At 53.0% G+C, this 13,836-nt stretch overlaps 1 protein-coding gene across 1 annotated transcript in view; it reads right to left on the bottom strand.

Annotated features, from left to right (window-relative positions):
- Positions 1-13,836, bottom strand: part of SMG1 (SMG1 nonsense mediated mRNA decay associated PI3K related kinase) — a 1,471,505-nt gene that overhangs the window by 659,396 nt on the left and 798,273 nt on the right. The gene's annotated exons all lie outside the window — the stretch shown is intronic.

The raw sequence follows: 13,836 nt of genomic DNA, 5'->3' as shown, positions 1-13,836 counted from the left end.
TATATGCTCTTGAAAACTTTCCCTTTTTTTTTCTTCTATTTCATACTATACTAAGTTGACAAGTGTCAACTCCACATACAGATGAGCACCACTGTGCTGAAGTGTCAATGCCTCTTTAGAAAAGGAGCACTCAGCATTGCCAAGGGTAGAAGAGGGCTCCTGCCTCAAGCCATCATAATAATAAAGGAAGCACTACATGGTACGAAAACATGCTTACAGGGTTAAGGAACATTTTCTGTTCATACCATGTGTTGCTGTAGATACAGATGCGCTGCATAGACTGTAAAGCAGTGCTCCCCCAACAATCAGTCCACCCTACAAGCAGTGGCTAGCGTGTGAATGAGGTAAATGTCTTAAATACTGTCCTGAAGATTGTTTCGCCAATCATTGCTTGCTATCTAGCCAAGATATCCACGCAATGCTGCTGAGTAAAAGTGTGTGGGTTTAACCAATTAGCGGCTTTGCATATGTAAGCTAATTGAACATTCCCTAAAAAGGCGATGGTTGCAGCGAGTGCCCTGAGGGTAACAAGGACGGATCCAAATTTTAAGATCGAAACCCTGGAAGCACTTAACTATCCACTTGGCAATGCCCGCTTTGGAGATGGACTAGTATTTGTGTTGTTTTGCAAAAGCTACAAACAATTGGTATGCTTTGAGAAAGGGCTTGGTATTGTCAATTAAGTACATGAGGGCATGTTCGACGTCCAAACCGAGACGGGCTGTTTCTGCTACCGAGTTTGGTTGAGGGATAAGACGACGAAAAGCTCAATGGCATAATTTAGGTGGAAAGTGGAAAACTGCTTTGGGAAGGAATTTTGGATTACTCAGGTGCGACATCCCTACATTGAGCTGTCTGGTCTAATTGTTTTGACTCCTGGAGAAGATCTGACCTTTCGAGCATTGGCAGCTGGTAACATTTGAAAGTGGTTGGGGGCAAAACGTTGTGATGAGTGCCCTGTGGTGAGCGAGCCCGACCGCCAAGAAAGAGGTTCAGAGGGATTCTCCCCCCGGGAAAATTGTGATCAAAGAGTGAGAAAATGGTGCATTTTCAAGTCAGGTTACAGTGGAATCTTTTTGGGCAGTTTGTTGTAGGCTGGTCTGATCCAGAAGATCTAGTAGGGCTGAAACAAAGCAAGACAGGCTACCACAGAAGTCTGAGTGCCCATGATATTAGATACAGTAGAATTTAGTTTAGCAGTATGTTGGTCCTGGTTTGAAGGTGGGGTAAAGGGCCAGGGCAGAGTCAGACAAGGTATGGCACTGCAGTCCAGGGGCCCAAGCTACTGTTTGTTGGTCTGAAGATGCTGCCTTCCAGCCAGCAGCCACCCACCTCCCACCTCGGCCTGCCACCTCTTGTTATCAGAAGCTGCTCAGAGAGCTTTATCTGCTGGTTCCAGTGTTTGCCGTTCCTGCATCTTGACACTGACGGTTTCCAGTTTGCGACCGACTTGTGTGCGTAAAAAAGAAGTGCTCTCAGTTTCTATGGCAGGCCGCAGAGTCACACTGTGACCAGAAATGGATTCTGCAGTGCTTATTAACACATTGGGTCTTGTGAGATCTGCGCACGTTGAATAGCGAGCCAAAGTACTATGCACAGGTATAACAGTTATTAATGAGAGTTCATAAAGTCATATCTGCAAAAAGATCATTAAAGTCCAAGTGGATCTGTTCTTTGTCTTTTATTCCATGTAATACCAAAAAGTAACCAGCCAACATGTGTTTCGTCACAGTGGGAAGTATCCTGCAACTTCTTCAGGGCTGGGAATGATACAATAGGTTGTATATAAACAGACAGTCCTGCATCATGTTGAAAAGTGGGAGGAATTGTGCCCCTCATCAAAATGTGGCGTGTGAATCACCTAAAAGCGTGGAAACCTTAGACAAATCTTCCAACCGCACGTGACAGTACGGTTGTTTTGACAGACCAGAAGTACAAGAATAAAAACAGCATTTGTATTTTGGTGATGTGTGAAGTGCCACACTTACTATATAGTGAGGACCATATAACCCACATCAAAAAACGCACTGTGCAATTACTGTAAGGTTCAAACACAGAACGTAAATTGAAGTTATTATGCATTGTAGTACACAATGCATAAGTTACTACTTGTGTAACGATATATCTGTAAAAGACATTAGTTAGTGATAGATTCCTTACCTTAGAATAATCCCAAGGCGTCAGACTGGATCCGGAAATTTTTTCACTAGCAGTTCCCCTGCGCGTCAGTAGGTGGCGTCGTGCGGCTCCGCGTCCGTCGCTGGCATCATATGCGCTGAGATGACATGACGGAGACTACTTAGGCGCCACCCATGCGCGCTGACGTCAGTTTTGTACACGACTTTCCGCGCCAGGAACGGAGAGCCATGCAAGAAACTGACCACTGGTGCCATGAAACTAGGGCCCTGAAAGGGGATGACCTTAACCCTAGAAGTCTGTTCGCAGAACGGGGAGGATGGGTGGGGCGGTAAGGAATCTATCACTAACTAATGTCTCTTACAGATATATCGTTATACAAGTAGTAACTTGTGCATCTGAAAGACACGTTAGTGAGAGATTCCTTACCTTAGAATAGATACCCCAGCAATACCAACCCCGGTAGTGGGTCTGCGAATAGATTACACCAGAAAGTCAAGGAGAACAGAACGGCCAAAGGAGCCGTCTCTCCGGACCGGACTGTCAAGGCAGTAATGCTTGGTAAACGTGTGAAGCGAGGCCCACGTAGCTGCCTGACAAATTTCCTGCAAGGGAACGCCGCGTCCCAAGGAAGTAGTGGCTGCCCTTACCCTGGTAGAATGGGCACGTAGCCCACAGGAAGCTCCTTCTTAGCCAACGGATAACAAGCTTTGATGCACAGAACGATCCACCGAGAGATGGTCCGTTTATGCACAGCCCGACCTTTTTTGGCGCCCACGTAGCCAACAAAGAGTTGGTCATCCACCAGGTACTGTTGTGTGCGCTTCAGATAGAACGAGAGCGCACGTTTTGGGTCCAGACATTGGAGCCGCTCTTCCTCTTTTAAAGGATGCGGAGGCGGAAAGAAGGTGGGCAAAGTGATGGTCTGCCCGATGTGGAAGGGCGTGACAACCTTTGGCAAGAAAGAAGGACGGGTCCTTAAAACCACCTTGTCCGGATGAACAGAAAGGAAAGGAGGTTTAGAAGAAAGAACCTATACGAAGGAAAGTAACCTGCCAACAGCTATATGATAAAACAAGGCCCAGTGCAGGGTCCAAAAGGATAGATGCTCAAGACCAAAAGGCAAACCAGGACAAGGGGCAACTCAGAAAAAGTGTGTCACAGAATTTATTAAATAATTTTTTATTTTTTTGTTTTTTTTAATTGATTTACTTGAAATTATACATGGATATACATACACAATTTTTTTTACTTTAGACGTATTGATAAATTACACCCGACAAGGTTGAAAGTGAGGAACCTAGCAAGTTTCACATATAAAACAGATAATCATCCCACACACTCCCTCAAAACAACACAGTCATACTACTACACATTCAACAACAACATCAAACCTCGAGTCATATCAGTACACATAAAATAAAAACAATGGGTAATTGAAGGGAAATTCAGTAATTCAAATTCCCTAGAGGGAATTTCAGCAGCCCAATAGGCTAAAGAGCACCGGTAAATACGATCGAGAGCCCAATGGGCTTACAAACGCCAACGCGCGTTTCGGTGTCACGGCCAGATGGGGGCTACACCTTCATCAGGGCGAGGGAGGGCATGTGAGGTGGGACGAACACACCTCTCAAAAAATGGCTCAGCAGCAGTAGAGGTTCTCAAAAGATGAACAGGGTTCCGGTAATTAGAAAGCGCCTGGGAAATTGATGCTTCCGTAATCGGTCTAAGCAACGGTCCAAATGCAAATACAGATGCAGGCGTGGGGAGGTATCGTCGCCGGGAAATCCGAACAAGCGGGGGTTTATTGTCCTCAAAGAAGACGAAGGGGAAACAAATTCCTCCCAGCCGGAGGTACGAGGTGCACAGCGTCAAGGCGTACGGGTCAACGAGACGGTCAAAGCAGAATCAGCTTAGACAGCGTGTACACGGAGCGAATAACTCGCTACTTTGCGGCAGATGGCGTGCTTCCAAGTCTATTGGGCTGCTGAAATTCCCTCTAGGGAATTTGAATTACTGAATTTCCCTTCAATTACCCATTGTTTTTATTTTATGTGTACTGATATGACTTGAGGTTTGATGTTGTTGTTGAATGTGTAGTAGTATGACTGTGTTGTTTTGAGGGAGTGTGTGGGATGATTATCTGTTTTATATGTGAAACTTGCTAGGTTCCTCACTTTCAACCTTGTCGGGTGTAATTTATCAATACGTCTAAAGTAAAAAAAATTGTGTATGTATATCCATGTATAATTTCAAGTAAATCAATTCAAAAAAACAAAAAAATAAAAAATTATTTAATAAATTCTGTGACACACTTTTTCTGAGTTGCCCCTTGTCCTGGTTTGCCTTTTGGTCTTGAGCATCTATCCTTTTGGACCCTGCATTGGGCCTTGTTTTATCATACAGCTGTTGGCAGGTTACTTTCCTTTGTATAGGTTCCTTGTCAGTTCCCCTGTTGTACCTGCCTTATCCTATTTCAGGGGTCCCCCATCTTATTAGAGGTTTAGAAGAAAGAGCCTGGAGCTCACTCACTCTTCTGGTACAGGTGATAGCTACCAGGAAAGCCGTCTTGAGAGTAAGAAGACGTAAAGGACAGGTATGAAGGGGCCCAAAAGGAGCGCACATCAGATTGGTCATGACAAGATTTAAGTCCCATCGAGGCATTATGAAAGGCACGGGAGGAAACATGTGTGTAATGCCTTTCAAGAAACGGTTAACAACCGGGAACTTAAAGAGAGAAGACTGATCTGGAAGCCGTAGAAAGGCGGAGATGGCCGAAGGATAACCTTTGATAGTGCCCAGAGCAGTGACCTGCTGGGCCAAGGGTAGTAGGAACAGAAGGGCCTCAGAAAGAGGGGCAGAAAGGTGATCCACAGACTTTGCTGTGCACCATGCCACAAACCTGCAGGCGTACACCGTCTTAGTGGAGGGACGCCTGGCTGCCAGAATGACATCACAGACTTCGGGGGGGGGGGGAGATCAAAAGCTGTCAACTGTCGCCATTCAATCTCCACGCATGGAGGTGGAGGCTGGACAGGTTCGGGTGGAGGACCGTCCGTTCTGCTGCGACGGAAGATCCTCCTGAACAGGCAGTTCCTGTGTGCTCCAGTTGGGGAAGGGAGAGGGATCTGCCATTGACCCAATCGCGATTCGTGAGCCATCACTGCAATTGTCGTGCAGTGCCCTCTGAGATCTGGACATGATCGGACAGGTTACCCTGATGCTGTGTCCACGAACTTCAGGTCCCACTGCAGAGCCCGCATATGCCACCTGGCATGTTGCACCAGTAGGATGCAGGAGGCCATCAGGCCCAGGAGCCGGAGGGTCATCCTGACTGAAACCCGGGATAGAGGCAGAAAGATCAGAATCATAGCCTGAATATCCCGGACTCGCTGCTCGGGAAGATAAACCCGAAACTGCGTCGAATCCAGAACCGCTCCGATGAAGGGGAGATTCTGAGAGGGACTCAGGTGCGACTTCGGCACGTTGATGGAGAACCCCAGGAAATGCAGGAGGTCGGCCGTAGTTTGAAGGAGGGTGACGACTGTCTGGGGCGAGCCCGCCTTCAACAACCAGTCGTCAAGGTAGGGGAAGACTGACACCCCTGACCTGCGCAGATGAGCTGCGACCGCCACCATCACTTTAGTGAACACCCGAGGGGCGCTGGTAAGGCCGAAGGTGAGCACGGCAAATTGAAAATGGTCGTGGCCTACCATGAACCGCAGGTAACGCCGGTAGGCCGGCAGGACTGGGATGTGAAAATATGCGTCCTGCAAGTCCAACGCTACCATCCAGTCTCCAGGTTCGAGGGCAGTCAAGACCTGAGCCAGAGTCAACATCTTGAACTCCTTCCAGAGGAAGCGATTGACGTTCCTGAGGTCCAAGATGGGGCGCAGGCCCCCCTTGTCCTTCTTGGGGACCAGAAAATAGTGGGAATAACAACCACGTCCTACTTCTGGCCCAGGAATGCCTCTCATTGGCCCCTTGGCCAGGAGGGCCGTGACTGCCTGCTGGAGAAGCGCAAAGTGATCTGCCAACATGCGGTGGAACTCAGGTGGCATGGCTGGAGGGGCGGACTGAAAGGGAAGGGAGTAACCCTTGCGGATGATCTGCAGCACCCAGGTGTCTGATGTGATAGAGTGCCACTGGGGGAGGTGATAGCGATCCTGCCACCCACTGGCATGGGGTGCTCCACAAAGCTCAGATTAGGAAGGTTTGGAGGCAGAAGCAGCGGGGGTGGACTGGCCCCCACGCTGATTCCCGGACCTGCCCCTGCGGAAGACGCGGCCGCGCTTGGTTCTGCACAGGCTTGAAGGAACGTGCCTGGACGCCACTGCCGTTGTCACGAAAGGAACGAAACCCAGGAGTGGCAGGGCTTTTCGTTGAAAGACCCTAGGACTCGGCCGTAGCCATCGAGTCCTTAAAACGCTCCAGCACACTGTCGGCCTTATCGCCAAACAGGCGGGTGCCATCAAAGGGCATGTCCATGAGTGAGCTTTGGACATCTGGCGAGAACCCGGTAGATCTCAACCAGGCGTGGCAACGAAGCACCTCAGTCGTAGAAATGGCTCTACCCAGTGAGTCTGCGGTGTCCAAACCACACCGAATGGCGAACTTAGCCACATCCTTACCCTCTGCAACAGCTTGAGACAGCACAGCTTGGGCCTCTTCAGGACACTGAGGCAACATCTGTGCAACTGTATCCCACACCGTGTGGGAATAGAGGCCCAATAGGCATGCGGTGTTCTCCGACCGCAGCCCCAAGCTGGCCGAAGGGAACAAACGCTTAGCAAACTGTTCCAGCTTCTTAGAGTCCTTATCCGGCGGAGCCGTGGGAAAGGCACTCTGACGTCGAGGCTTGGATAACCAGGCTCTCAGGCGTAGGATGAGATGTCAGAAAAGCGGGGTCACCAGGCGCCGGGCGATAACACCTGGTGACATTCTTATCCACAGGGGCCCCTGTGGCTGGCCGCGACCAAGTGCCCAGCAAGACGTCAGTGAGGGTGTCGTTAAGTGGTAGCAGGGGCTCCGACGAAGTGGACGCCGTATGGAGCACTTCAGTGACGGGATTCGTTTTGAGGGCCACGGTAGGGAGATCAAGGTTGAAGACCTCAGCTGCCCGACGGAGCACCATCGTGTAGGAGGCGTCCTCCTCCATGGTAGGCGGGGGAGAGGCAAATCCCGGGTCAGAGGAGACGTCGAGGTCGCCGGTATCCTCCAAGCCGTCCACCCAGTCCTGCTCTGAGTCACACTGAGGGGCAAGAGGGTCCTTAGACCCCTCCCAGTGGTCCTCTACCTCCGCCGCGTGAGGTAAATACCGCAGCAGCACAGAAGGAACCGGCGAAGGATCAAGCGGTACCGGGAACGGTGCAGAGAACGGCACCGGGAACGGCGCCAAGCCGGCGCCGTGTCCCAATGCAGATCCCAGATAGCAATACAATGGTCCTGGAACCTGGGAAAGGGCGGGACAAATTGCACCCACTGCGGCGCCAGAGGCGGAGCCGAGGGTGGCGCTGGGGCCGGAGCCGTCAACGATGGACCTTGTGGCGCCATGTCCGGAGCCAGCGGCGCAGGATCCTGTGGCGCCGAAGCTGGATCCACCGGCGGCCCAACAGGATCCGAACACGGGACCGCGGGGCGCGAGGGCGCGCTGGTGGGAGCCCGAGGTCTAAAAAGGCAGTCCATGGTGGCAAGAAATTCTTGTACCTGTGCAGGAGTCGCCGACGGACCCGGGTAAGGTGAGTAGGCCGCGGGACTCCCGGGCTCCGAAGGAGCCGCAGGGCAGAACCCCTGTCCCCCTCGTCCACATCCGGGGACCGACAGGGGGGACGTCTGAGAGCGACAACGCTTCTTCGATTTCTTTTTGTGTCGTCTCTTACCCGAATCCGAGGATGAAGACTTGGAGCCCGAGGAGCGAGGACTATGGCCCCGCGAGCGTTCCCTGGCATGGCACCGGGAACGGCGCTGGGACGAGTGCCGGACCTCCAGCAGCTTCCGGTGCCACTCTCTCAATGTCTTCGGGGCCATGGCCCGACAGGACGGAGAGTCGTTGTCGGTCTCCAGGCAGTAGAGGCAGACATCGTGGGGGTCCGCCACCGACATATTACGACTGCAGGCCCCACAAGACTTAAATCCAGGTATTCTTACGTGCACCAAGGAAACCAGGAGACAAAAGTCTCAAAAAGGGTAGTCAAAAAGTGACTAAGGTACGTGCTCTAACCGGATCTGCGCTGTCTGGCGCGGAAAAAGAACTGACATCAGCGCGCATGGGTGGCACCTAAGTAGTCTCCGTGATGTCATCTCGGCGCATACGACGCCAGCGACGGACGCGGAGCCGCAAGACGCCACCTACTGACGCGCATGGGTACTGCTAGCGGAAAAACTTTCTGGATCCAGTCTGATGCCTGAGGATTATTCTAAGGTGAGGAATTTATCACTAACGTGTCTCTTTCAGATCTAACCAATAAGGTAGGTGTGCTATTGAATGGAGTGCTACCTGTACTTCATATGTGTCGATTCTTCTAAGTCTAAGACAATGAGATAGTAAGACAAACCCTCGCTAGGGGAAGCTGTACTGGAAAGAGCAAGGAGGAAAACTGATTCAATAATGTGCCTAAAAGGAAGTAACAAATGCCCTCATCACTCCGCTGGTGATAATTCCGACACGGCTGTTCAAATACATAAAAGCACTGTGGCTCTGCTGTTGAATTAAGTGAAAAGTGTTACAGTTGATGTACGAGTTACTTACCTTCGGTAACTATGTATCTGGTAGAGACGATTCTAGCCGCAGATTCCTTCACGTAGAATTATCCCCAGGCGTGAGACTGGACCCGGAAAACTTTTTTACCCAGCATCTCTGTGCGCCAGGGGAACGGCATCACGCGACTCCACCCAGGCGTAGTCCGCGTACGTGACGTCAGCGAGGTCACATAAGTCCCACCCCGGCACGCCTACGTCAGTTTTCTTCGGATAACTTTTCCGCGCCACAATGCGGAGACAGCAGACAAAACTGCGAGTATAGGAACAGTGTGCAAAAGAACAGAAAAAGGAATGGTGAGGAACACCACCATAAAGGGCAGTGCCCGGCACTGCAGTACCCACAGGCAGGGAAAGAATAAACAACAGAGCAGCAACCCTGCCAGTACAGAGACAGCCCCCCCCCCCCCGAAGACAAGGGACATATGTAAAAATGTCACTAGAACATGCAACAGGACTACAACCCCAACCAAAGACAAGGAAGGGGAACCAGTCGGGGACACACAGGGAATGACAAAACTCCAAGACATACCCATCACAGAGCGTGACAACCCCCATTAGGAAGAAGCGCAGAGGCACAGCCAAAAGACCCCAACCTCAAGGATTGCAAAGAACCAGAAGAACCAACAAACCTATGCTCCCATGTGACAACGGGGAGGAAAAAGGGACAGCCTGATAGAAAGAGGGAAAAAATGTACTCACAGAAGACACAGCCACCCACAGGGAAGCGAGTGCAAATGACCAAATCACAAGCCCACGCAGAACGGGGAGGAAGGAATCTGCGGCTAGAATCGTGTCTAACAGATACATTGTTACAGAAGGTAAGTAACTCGTACATCTGATAGAGACTACTAGCCGCAGATTCCTTCACGTAGAATAAATACCCTAGCCGTACCCAAGGGGAAGAAGAGTCTGCGAGAGGACCCCACCCACCTGGGCATAACAGAGACTGCACGGGGGCCGAGTCCGAAAACAGGATGAGGAGCCCCGTCCCCCAGGCAAAGGGAAAATCCCGCGAGCAGGAGGCCACCAACCCCGGGGAAAAGGGGGGGGGGGGGGGGGGCCGGGGGACTGGAAAAGGAAGAGAAGAAGATAGCCTGTCCTCACTCAGCAGAGGAAATAAGGCAAGGCGCAAAGAGGCCAAACACCCCACGCCCACGTGAGGCAACAAAACCTCTGGCCAAGGCAAGAAAAGGAGCACCGAAGGAGAAGAGCAACCTAGAGACTCCAAGGAAAAGAGGCAGAGCAAAGGCAATCCCAGACAGGACAGCGCCGGCAGCAAGAAGCAGGCGGAAGCCAAAAAGGGGAACTCAAGGTCACCCAGGACGAATCGTCAAACGTCCCGCAGGGACAAACTGGGCCCGCAAGAGGGTCCAGAAGTCAGGGACCATCCCCTCACAGGGAGAAGAGGTAGAGCAGAGTACAAGTCGCACTGGAAGCAGCTGAAAAGGCAGGATGACAGTCCCACTAAAGCCCCAAGAAGGTACAACGGTGCAGAAAGAACAAGAGGGCGGCACTGGCAAGCTCCGCCATACGCCAGGGACACCACAGAACGAAACACTCAAGCAAAAAGGTGAAGAAGAAGGTTGCATCCGCAACATACCATAACGCCACGAAGAGCAGAAACCCGCAGGCGACCACAACTCCCCAGCACATACCAGGGCTATATAACAGCCAACCTTGCCCCACATAGGGCATGTCATATCCCAAGACATGGGAACCTCTTAGGAGGAAACTTCCGCAGCAGAGGACAACAAAAAAGACCTTCGGCAAAAAACCCAGCAGAGTCGGAGAAGGAGGGGGAGGAGGAGGGCAAAGCCCCCGCCAAGAACCTCTGGATGGCTGAGTCCGCAGGGGCATGGAACAAAAGAGCACTATAGAAGGGGAGGTCCACCAGCCACTCTCGAACATTCTCCGGGAACACACTGTCCCGAAGCCAGGCATGGCGACGAAGGGCAACCGAAGAAGCCATGGCACGACCCAGCACCTCTGAGATGTCCAGAGCGGAGCGAAGGATCAACGCTGCCAGCTTCCGACCATCCAAGACATGGTGTCTCAAATCCACACAGGCACCCTCCTGAGAAGCGGCAGACATAAGGGACTCCGCCGAGTCCCACTAGCAAGAAGTGGCCCTAGCCAAAACACACAGTGTTAAGGGCCCGCAGAGCCGCACTGGTCGAGGCAAACATATTGCGCCCCCAGGAGTCCAGCCAGCGGGCCTCCCGTGACGGGGGAGACAACAGCAGCGGCGGCAAAGCAGGAAAGGCAGACTGCAAAAGGGAGCTTCTGGTCGAAGGGTGAAGAGAAAGGCACACAGGATCACGCGGTGCCGGATGGTGGCGGCGCAGAAGGTGCTGGGGCACCAGGTCCCCCATGACAGGACGGCCCCAAGTCCCCAAGAGAGAAGAGTGGAGTGAACCCTCGAAGGGAAGCAACAGTTCCCTACCACCAGAGCCCTGATGAAGAACCTCCAGAAGATGATCTGCAGGGAAATGGGTAGCTGGATCACCCATGAGCAAAATTCCCACAACCGTGGAGACAGCTCGGGCGAAAGCCGCACCCGCCTCCGTAGGTCCCCCGCGGAGGGAAAAGCAGCTCCTCGTTAGGGGACGGCTACAAGCTAAGGCGGCTATCTCGCAAGCCAACCGGAGGAAGGAAGGGCCAAGATCGGAAGGAAGGAAGAGTGACTGAGGAGTGGGGGACCTACGGCTCCTCAGGCAAAGACCACGGTCGCAGAGACGGCGAGAAGCCACCTTTAGACGATGTCGGGGGAAAAAGCCACGACACGGCGGCCCATCTCCGGCGAGGATGACACCAGCAACCGCCGAACCTCTGGAGAAGAGGAGGCGTCCGAAGACGAGTCAACAACCCGACGTCAGCCCGGCGCCGTAGAGTCCGCAACCTGAAGCAGGACACCGTCGTCGACCGGCGCAGGAGGAGACGCCGGGGCGACCTCCGACACAGCACACGGCGCAGGAGACCGGAGCTGGTCCGGAGCCGGGGCGGCGCTGGAACAGCACCGACCTGACCTCCGACGAGGCAGCCGCCTGCGCGCAGAGATGAGAAGGGCCCGGAGAGGGACGAGGAGTCCCCTGCCAGCTGCAACCTGTGACAGGGCGAAATGGGCCCTCTGCTGACCCCTGTGGTGCTGCCAGGGCCAGCAGCAGCCAGCACCGTAGCAGCATCACCTCTGCCTCAGACAAGGCCGCCACCTGTCCCGAGGACCGAGAGGGGCTCGGAGATGCAACCCGAACCCCGACGACCTCCTGCGACACCACAGGGACTCCCGCGGGAGTTTGCAGCGAAGCAGAGGCGCTGTGGTCCGAAGGAGGGATCCCCGGAGGGCCGCACCCCAATGGCACCACATCCTCCGAGCCTGGATCCAAACCAGCCGGGGCCAGAGCCGCAGGCAACGCCGCGGAGGGCCCCGCACATTGCAAGGGATCCGCTGACATCCCAGGAGGGGAAGGAGGAGGCGGAGAAGCCAGCGAGGCCTGCAAAGCCGCCGCATATGTCTCCATCTGGGCTCTGTCGCCCCCACGCCGGGAAACGGTGGATAAGGGGACGACACGCGGGGCCGCACCACCCACGGAGAGCCCACGCCCCCGAAAGGCCAGAACCCGACCCTCGGAGACAAACTCCGACATTTACCAAGAGGTGAGCGGCGCTCTTGCGACCTGGGAGAAGATCAAAGTCGGCGAGGAAAGTCGCAGGTCCGAGAACCCTTCGCAGGGGCCGGGCGGGATGACAACGCCGATCTGGACACACAAGCCGAAAGAAGTTTCATCCGGCGCTCCCGCTGGGGTTTCGGCTTCATCTGCTGACACGCCTCACAATCAGTGGAGTCGTGGTGCTCCCCAAACACCACATACAGATGGGGTGAGGATCCGTCACCGACATGAGGCGGCCACACGACGAGCAAGTTTTAAAGCCCGAAAGCATTCACACACTGTTCCCACACACGCAGCAATAGCATAAGGGAAAGGTATAAACAGGCCAAGAGCACAAACCGGATCTGCGTTGCACGCGGAATAGGAAAAAACTGACGTAGGCATGCTGGGGTGGGACTTATGTGACCTCACTGACGTCACGTACGCAGTCGACATTTGGGCGGAGTCTCGTGATGCCGTCCCCCCGGCGCGCAGGGATGCTGAGCAAAAATGTTTTCCGGGTCCAGTCTCACGTCTGGGGAGAATTCTACGTGAAGGAATCTGCGGCTAGTAGTCTCTATCAGATGTTGTGTCTTATAGTGTATCGCCTTTTGTCATAACCTTAGCCATGAAGTGTCTCCACAAGCCCGTGGAACTGTAGGGCTAAGTCTATTTCTGAGTGTCCTGCCTCTCCTGTAGGTGATCTGTGGCTGGGAGGCAATATGTTCGAGTGATCTGTCTGCTCTCAGAATCCCCAAATGTTTGGTTAGGCTCTTCCTGAGACTATAGCTCATGTCGTTATAATCTGTTACCAGTCTAACTGGTTGATTATGTTGTTATGTGCAAGTTTTGTCCCTTAGTGAGTCTTGTCTTTGTGTCCGTCCGATTCTGTTCTCTGCCTTCCCGATTGTGTGCGTTGTGTATCCTCTTTTCATGAATCTAAACTTCATATCAATAAGGCATTTGTGGAACTCTCTCTTCGCTGCAGTTTCTCCTGGCCCTCATGAATTCCCCATAGGGGATAGCTTGAATTTGGTGTGGCGGGTGTGAGCTGCCTGCATGTAGGATAGAGTTACAGGATGTCTCTTTGCGGTTTAGAAAAAGAGCGCAAGCTCGGGGACGAAGATTCTTCAGGTGCCACCACCACTTCGAGAGGTAAGTTGGGTAGTTGGAGGATAGGTAGGTACCCAGGAGTTGGGCACAGGGGGCCGCAGGGCGCCGGGGTGCCTTTTTATGTCGGAAAATCTTACCCTCTGCTGGTCGCGGTTGGAGGGGTCCCTGGTTCTGAGGCTGC

This window comes from Triturus cristatus, chromosome 10 (assembly GCF_964204655.1).
Source record: "Triturus cristatus chromosome 10, aTriCri1.1, whole genome shotgun sequence".
Classification (NCBI taxonomy): Eukaryota; Metazoa; Chordata; class Amphibia; order Caudata; family Salamandridae; genus Triturus; species Triturus cristatus.
Note: the sequence above shows the minus strand (reverse complement) of the source record. Positions and strands in the feature narration are given on the sequence as shown.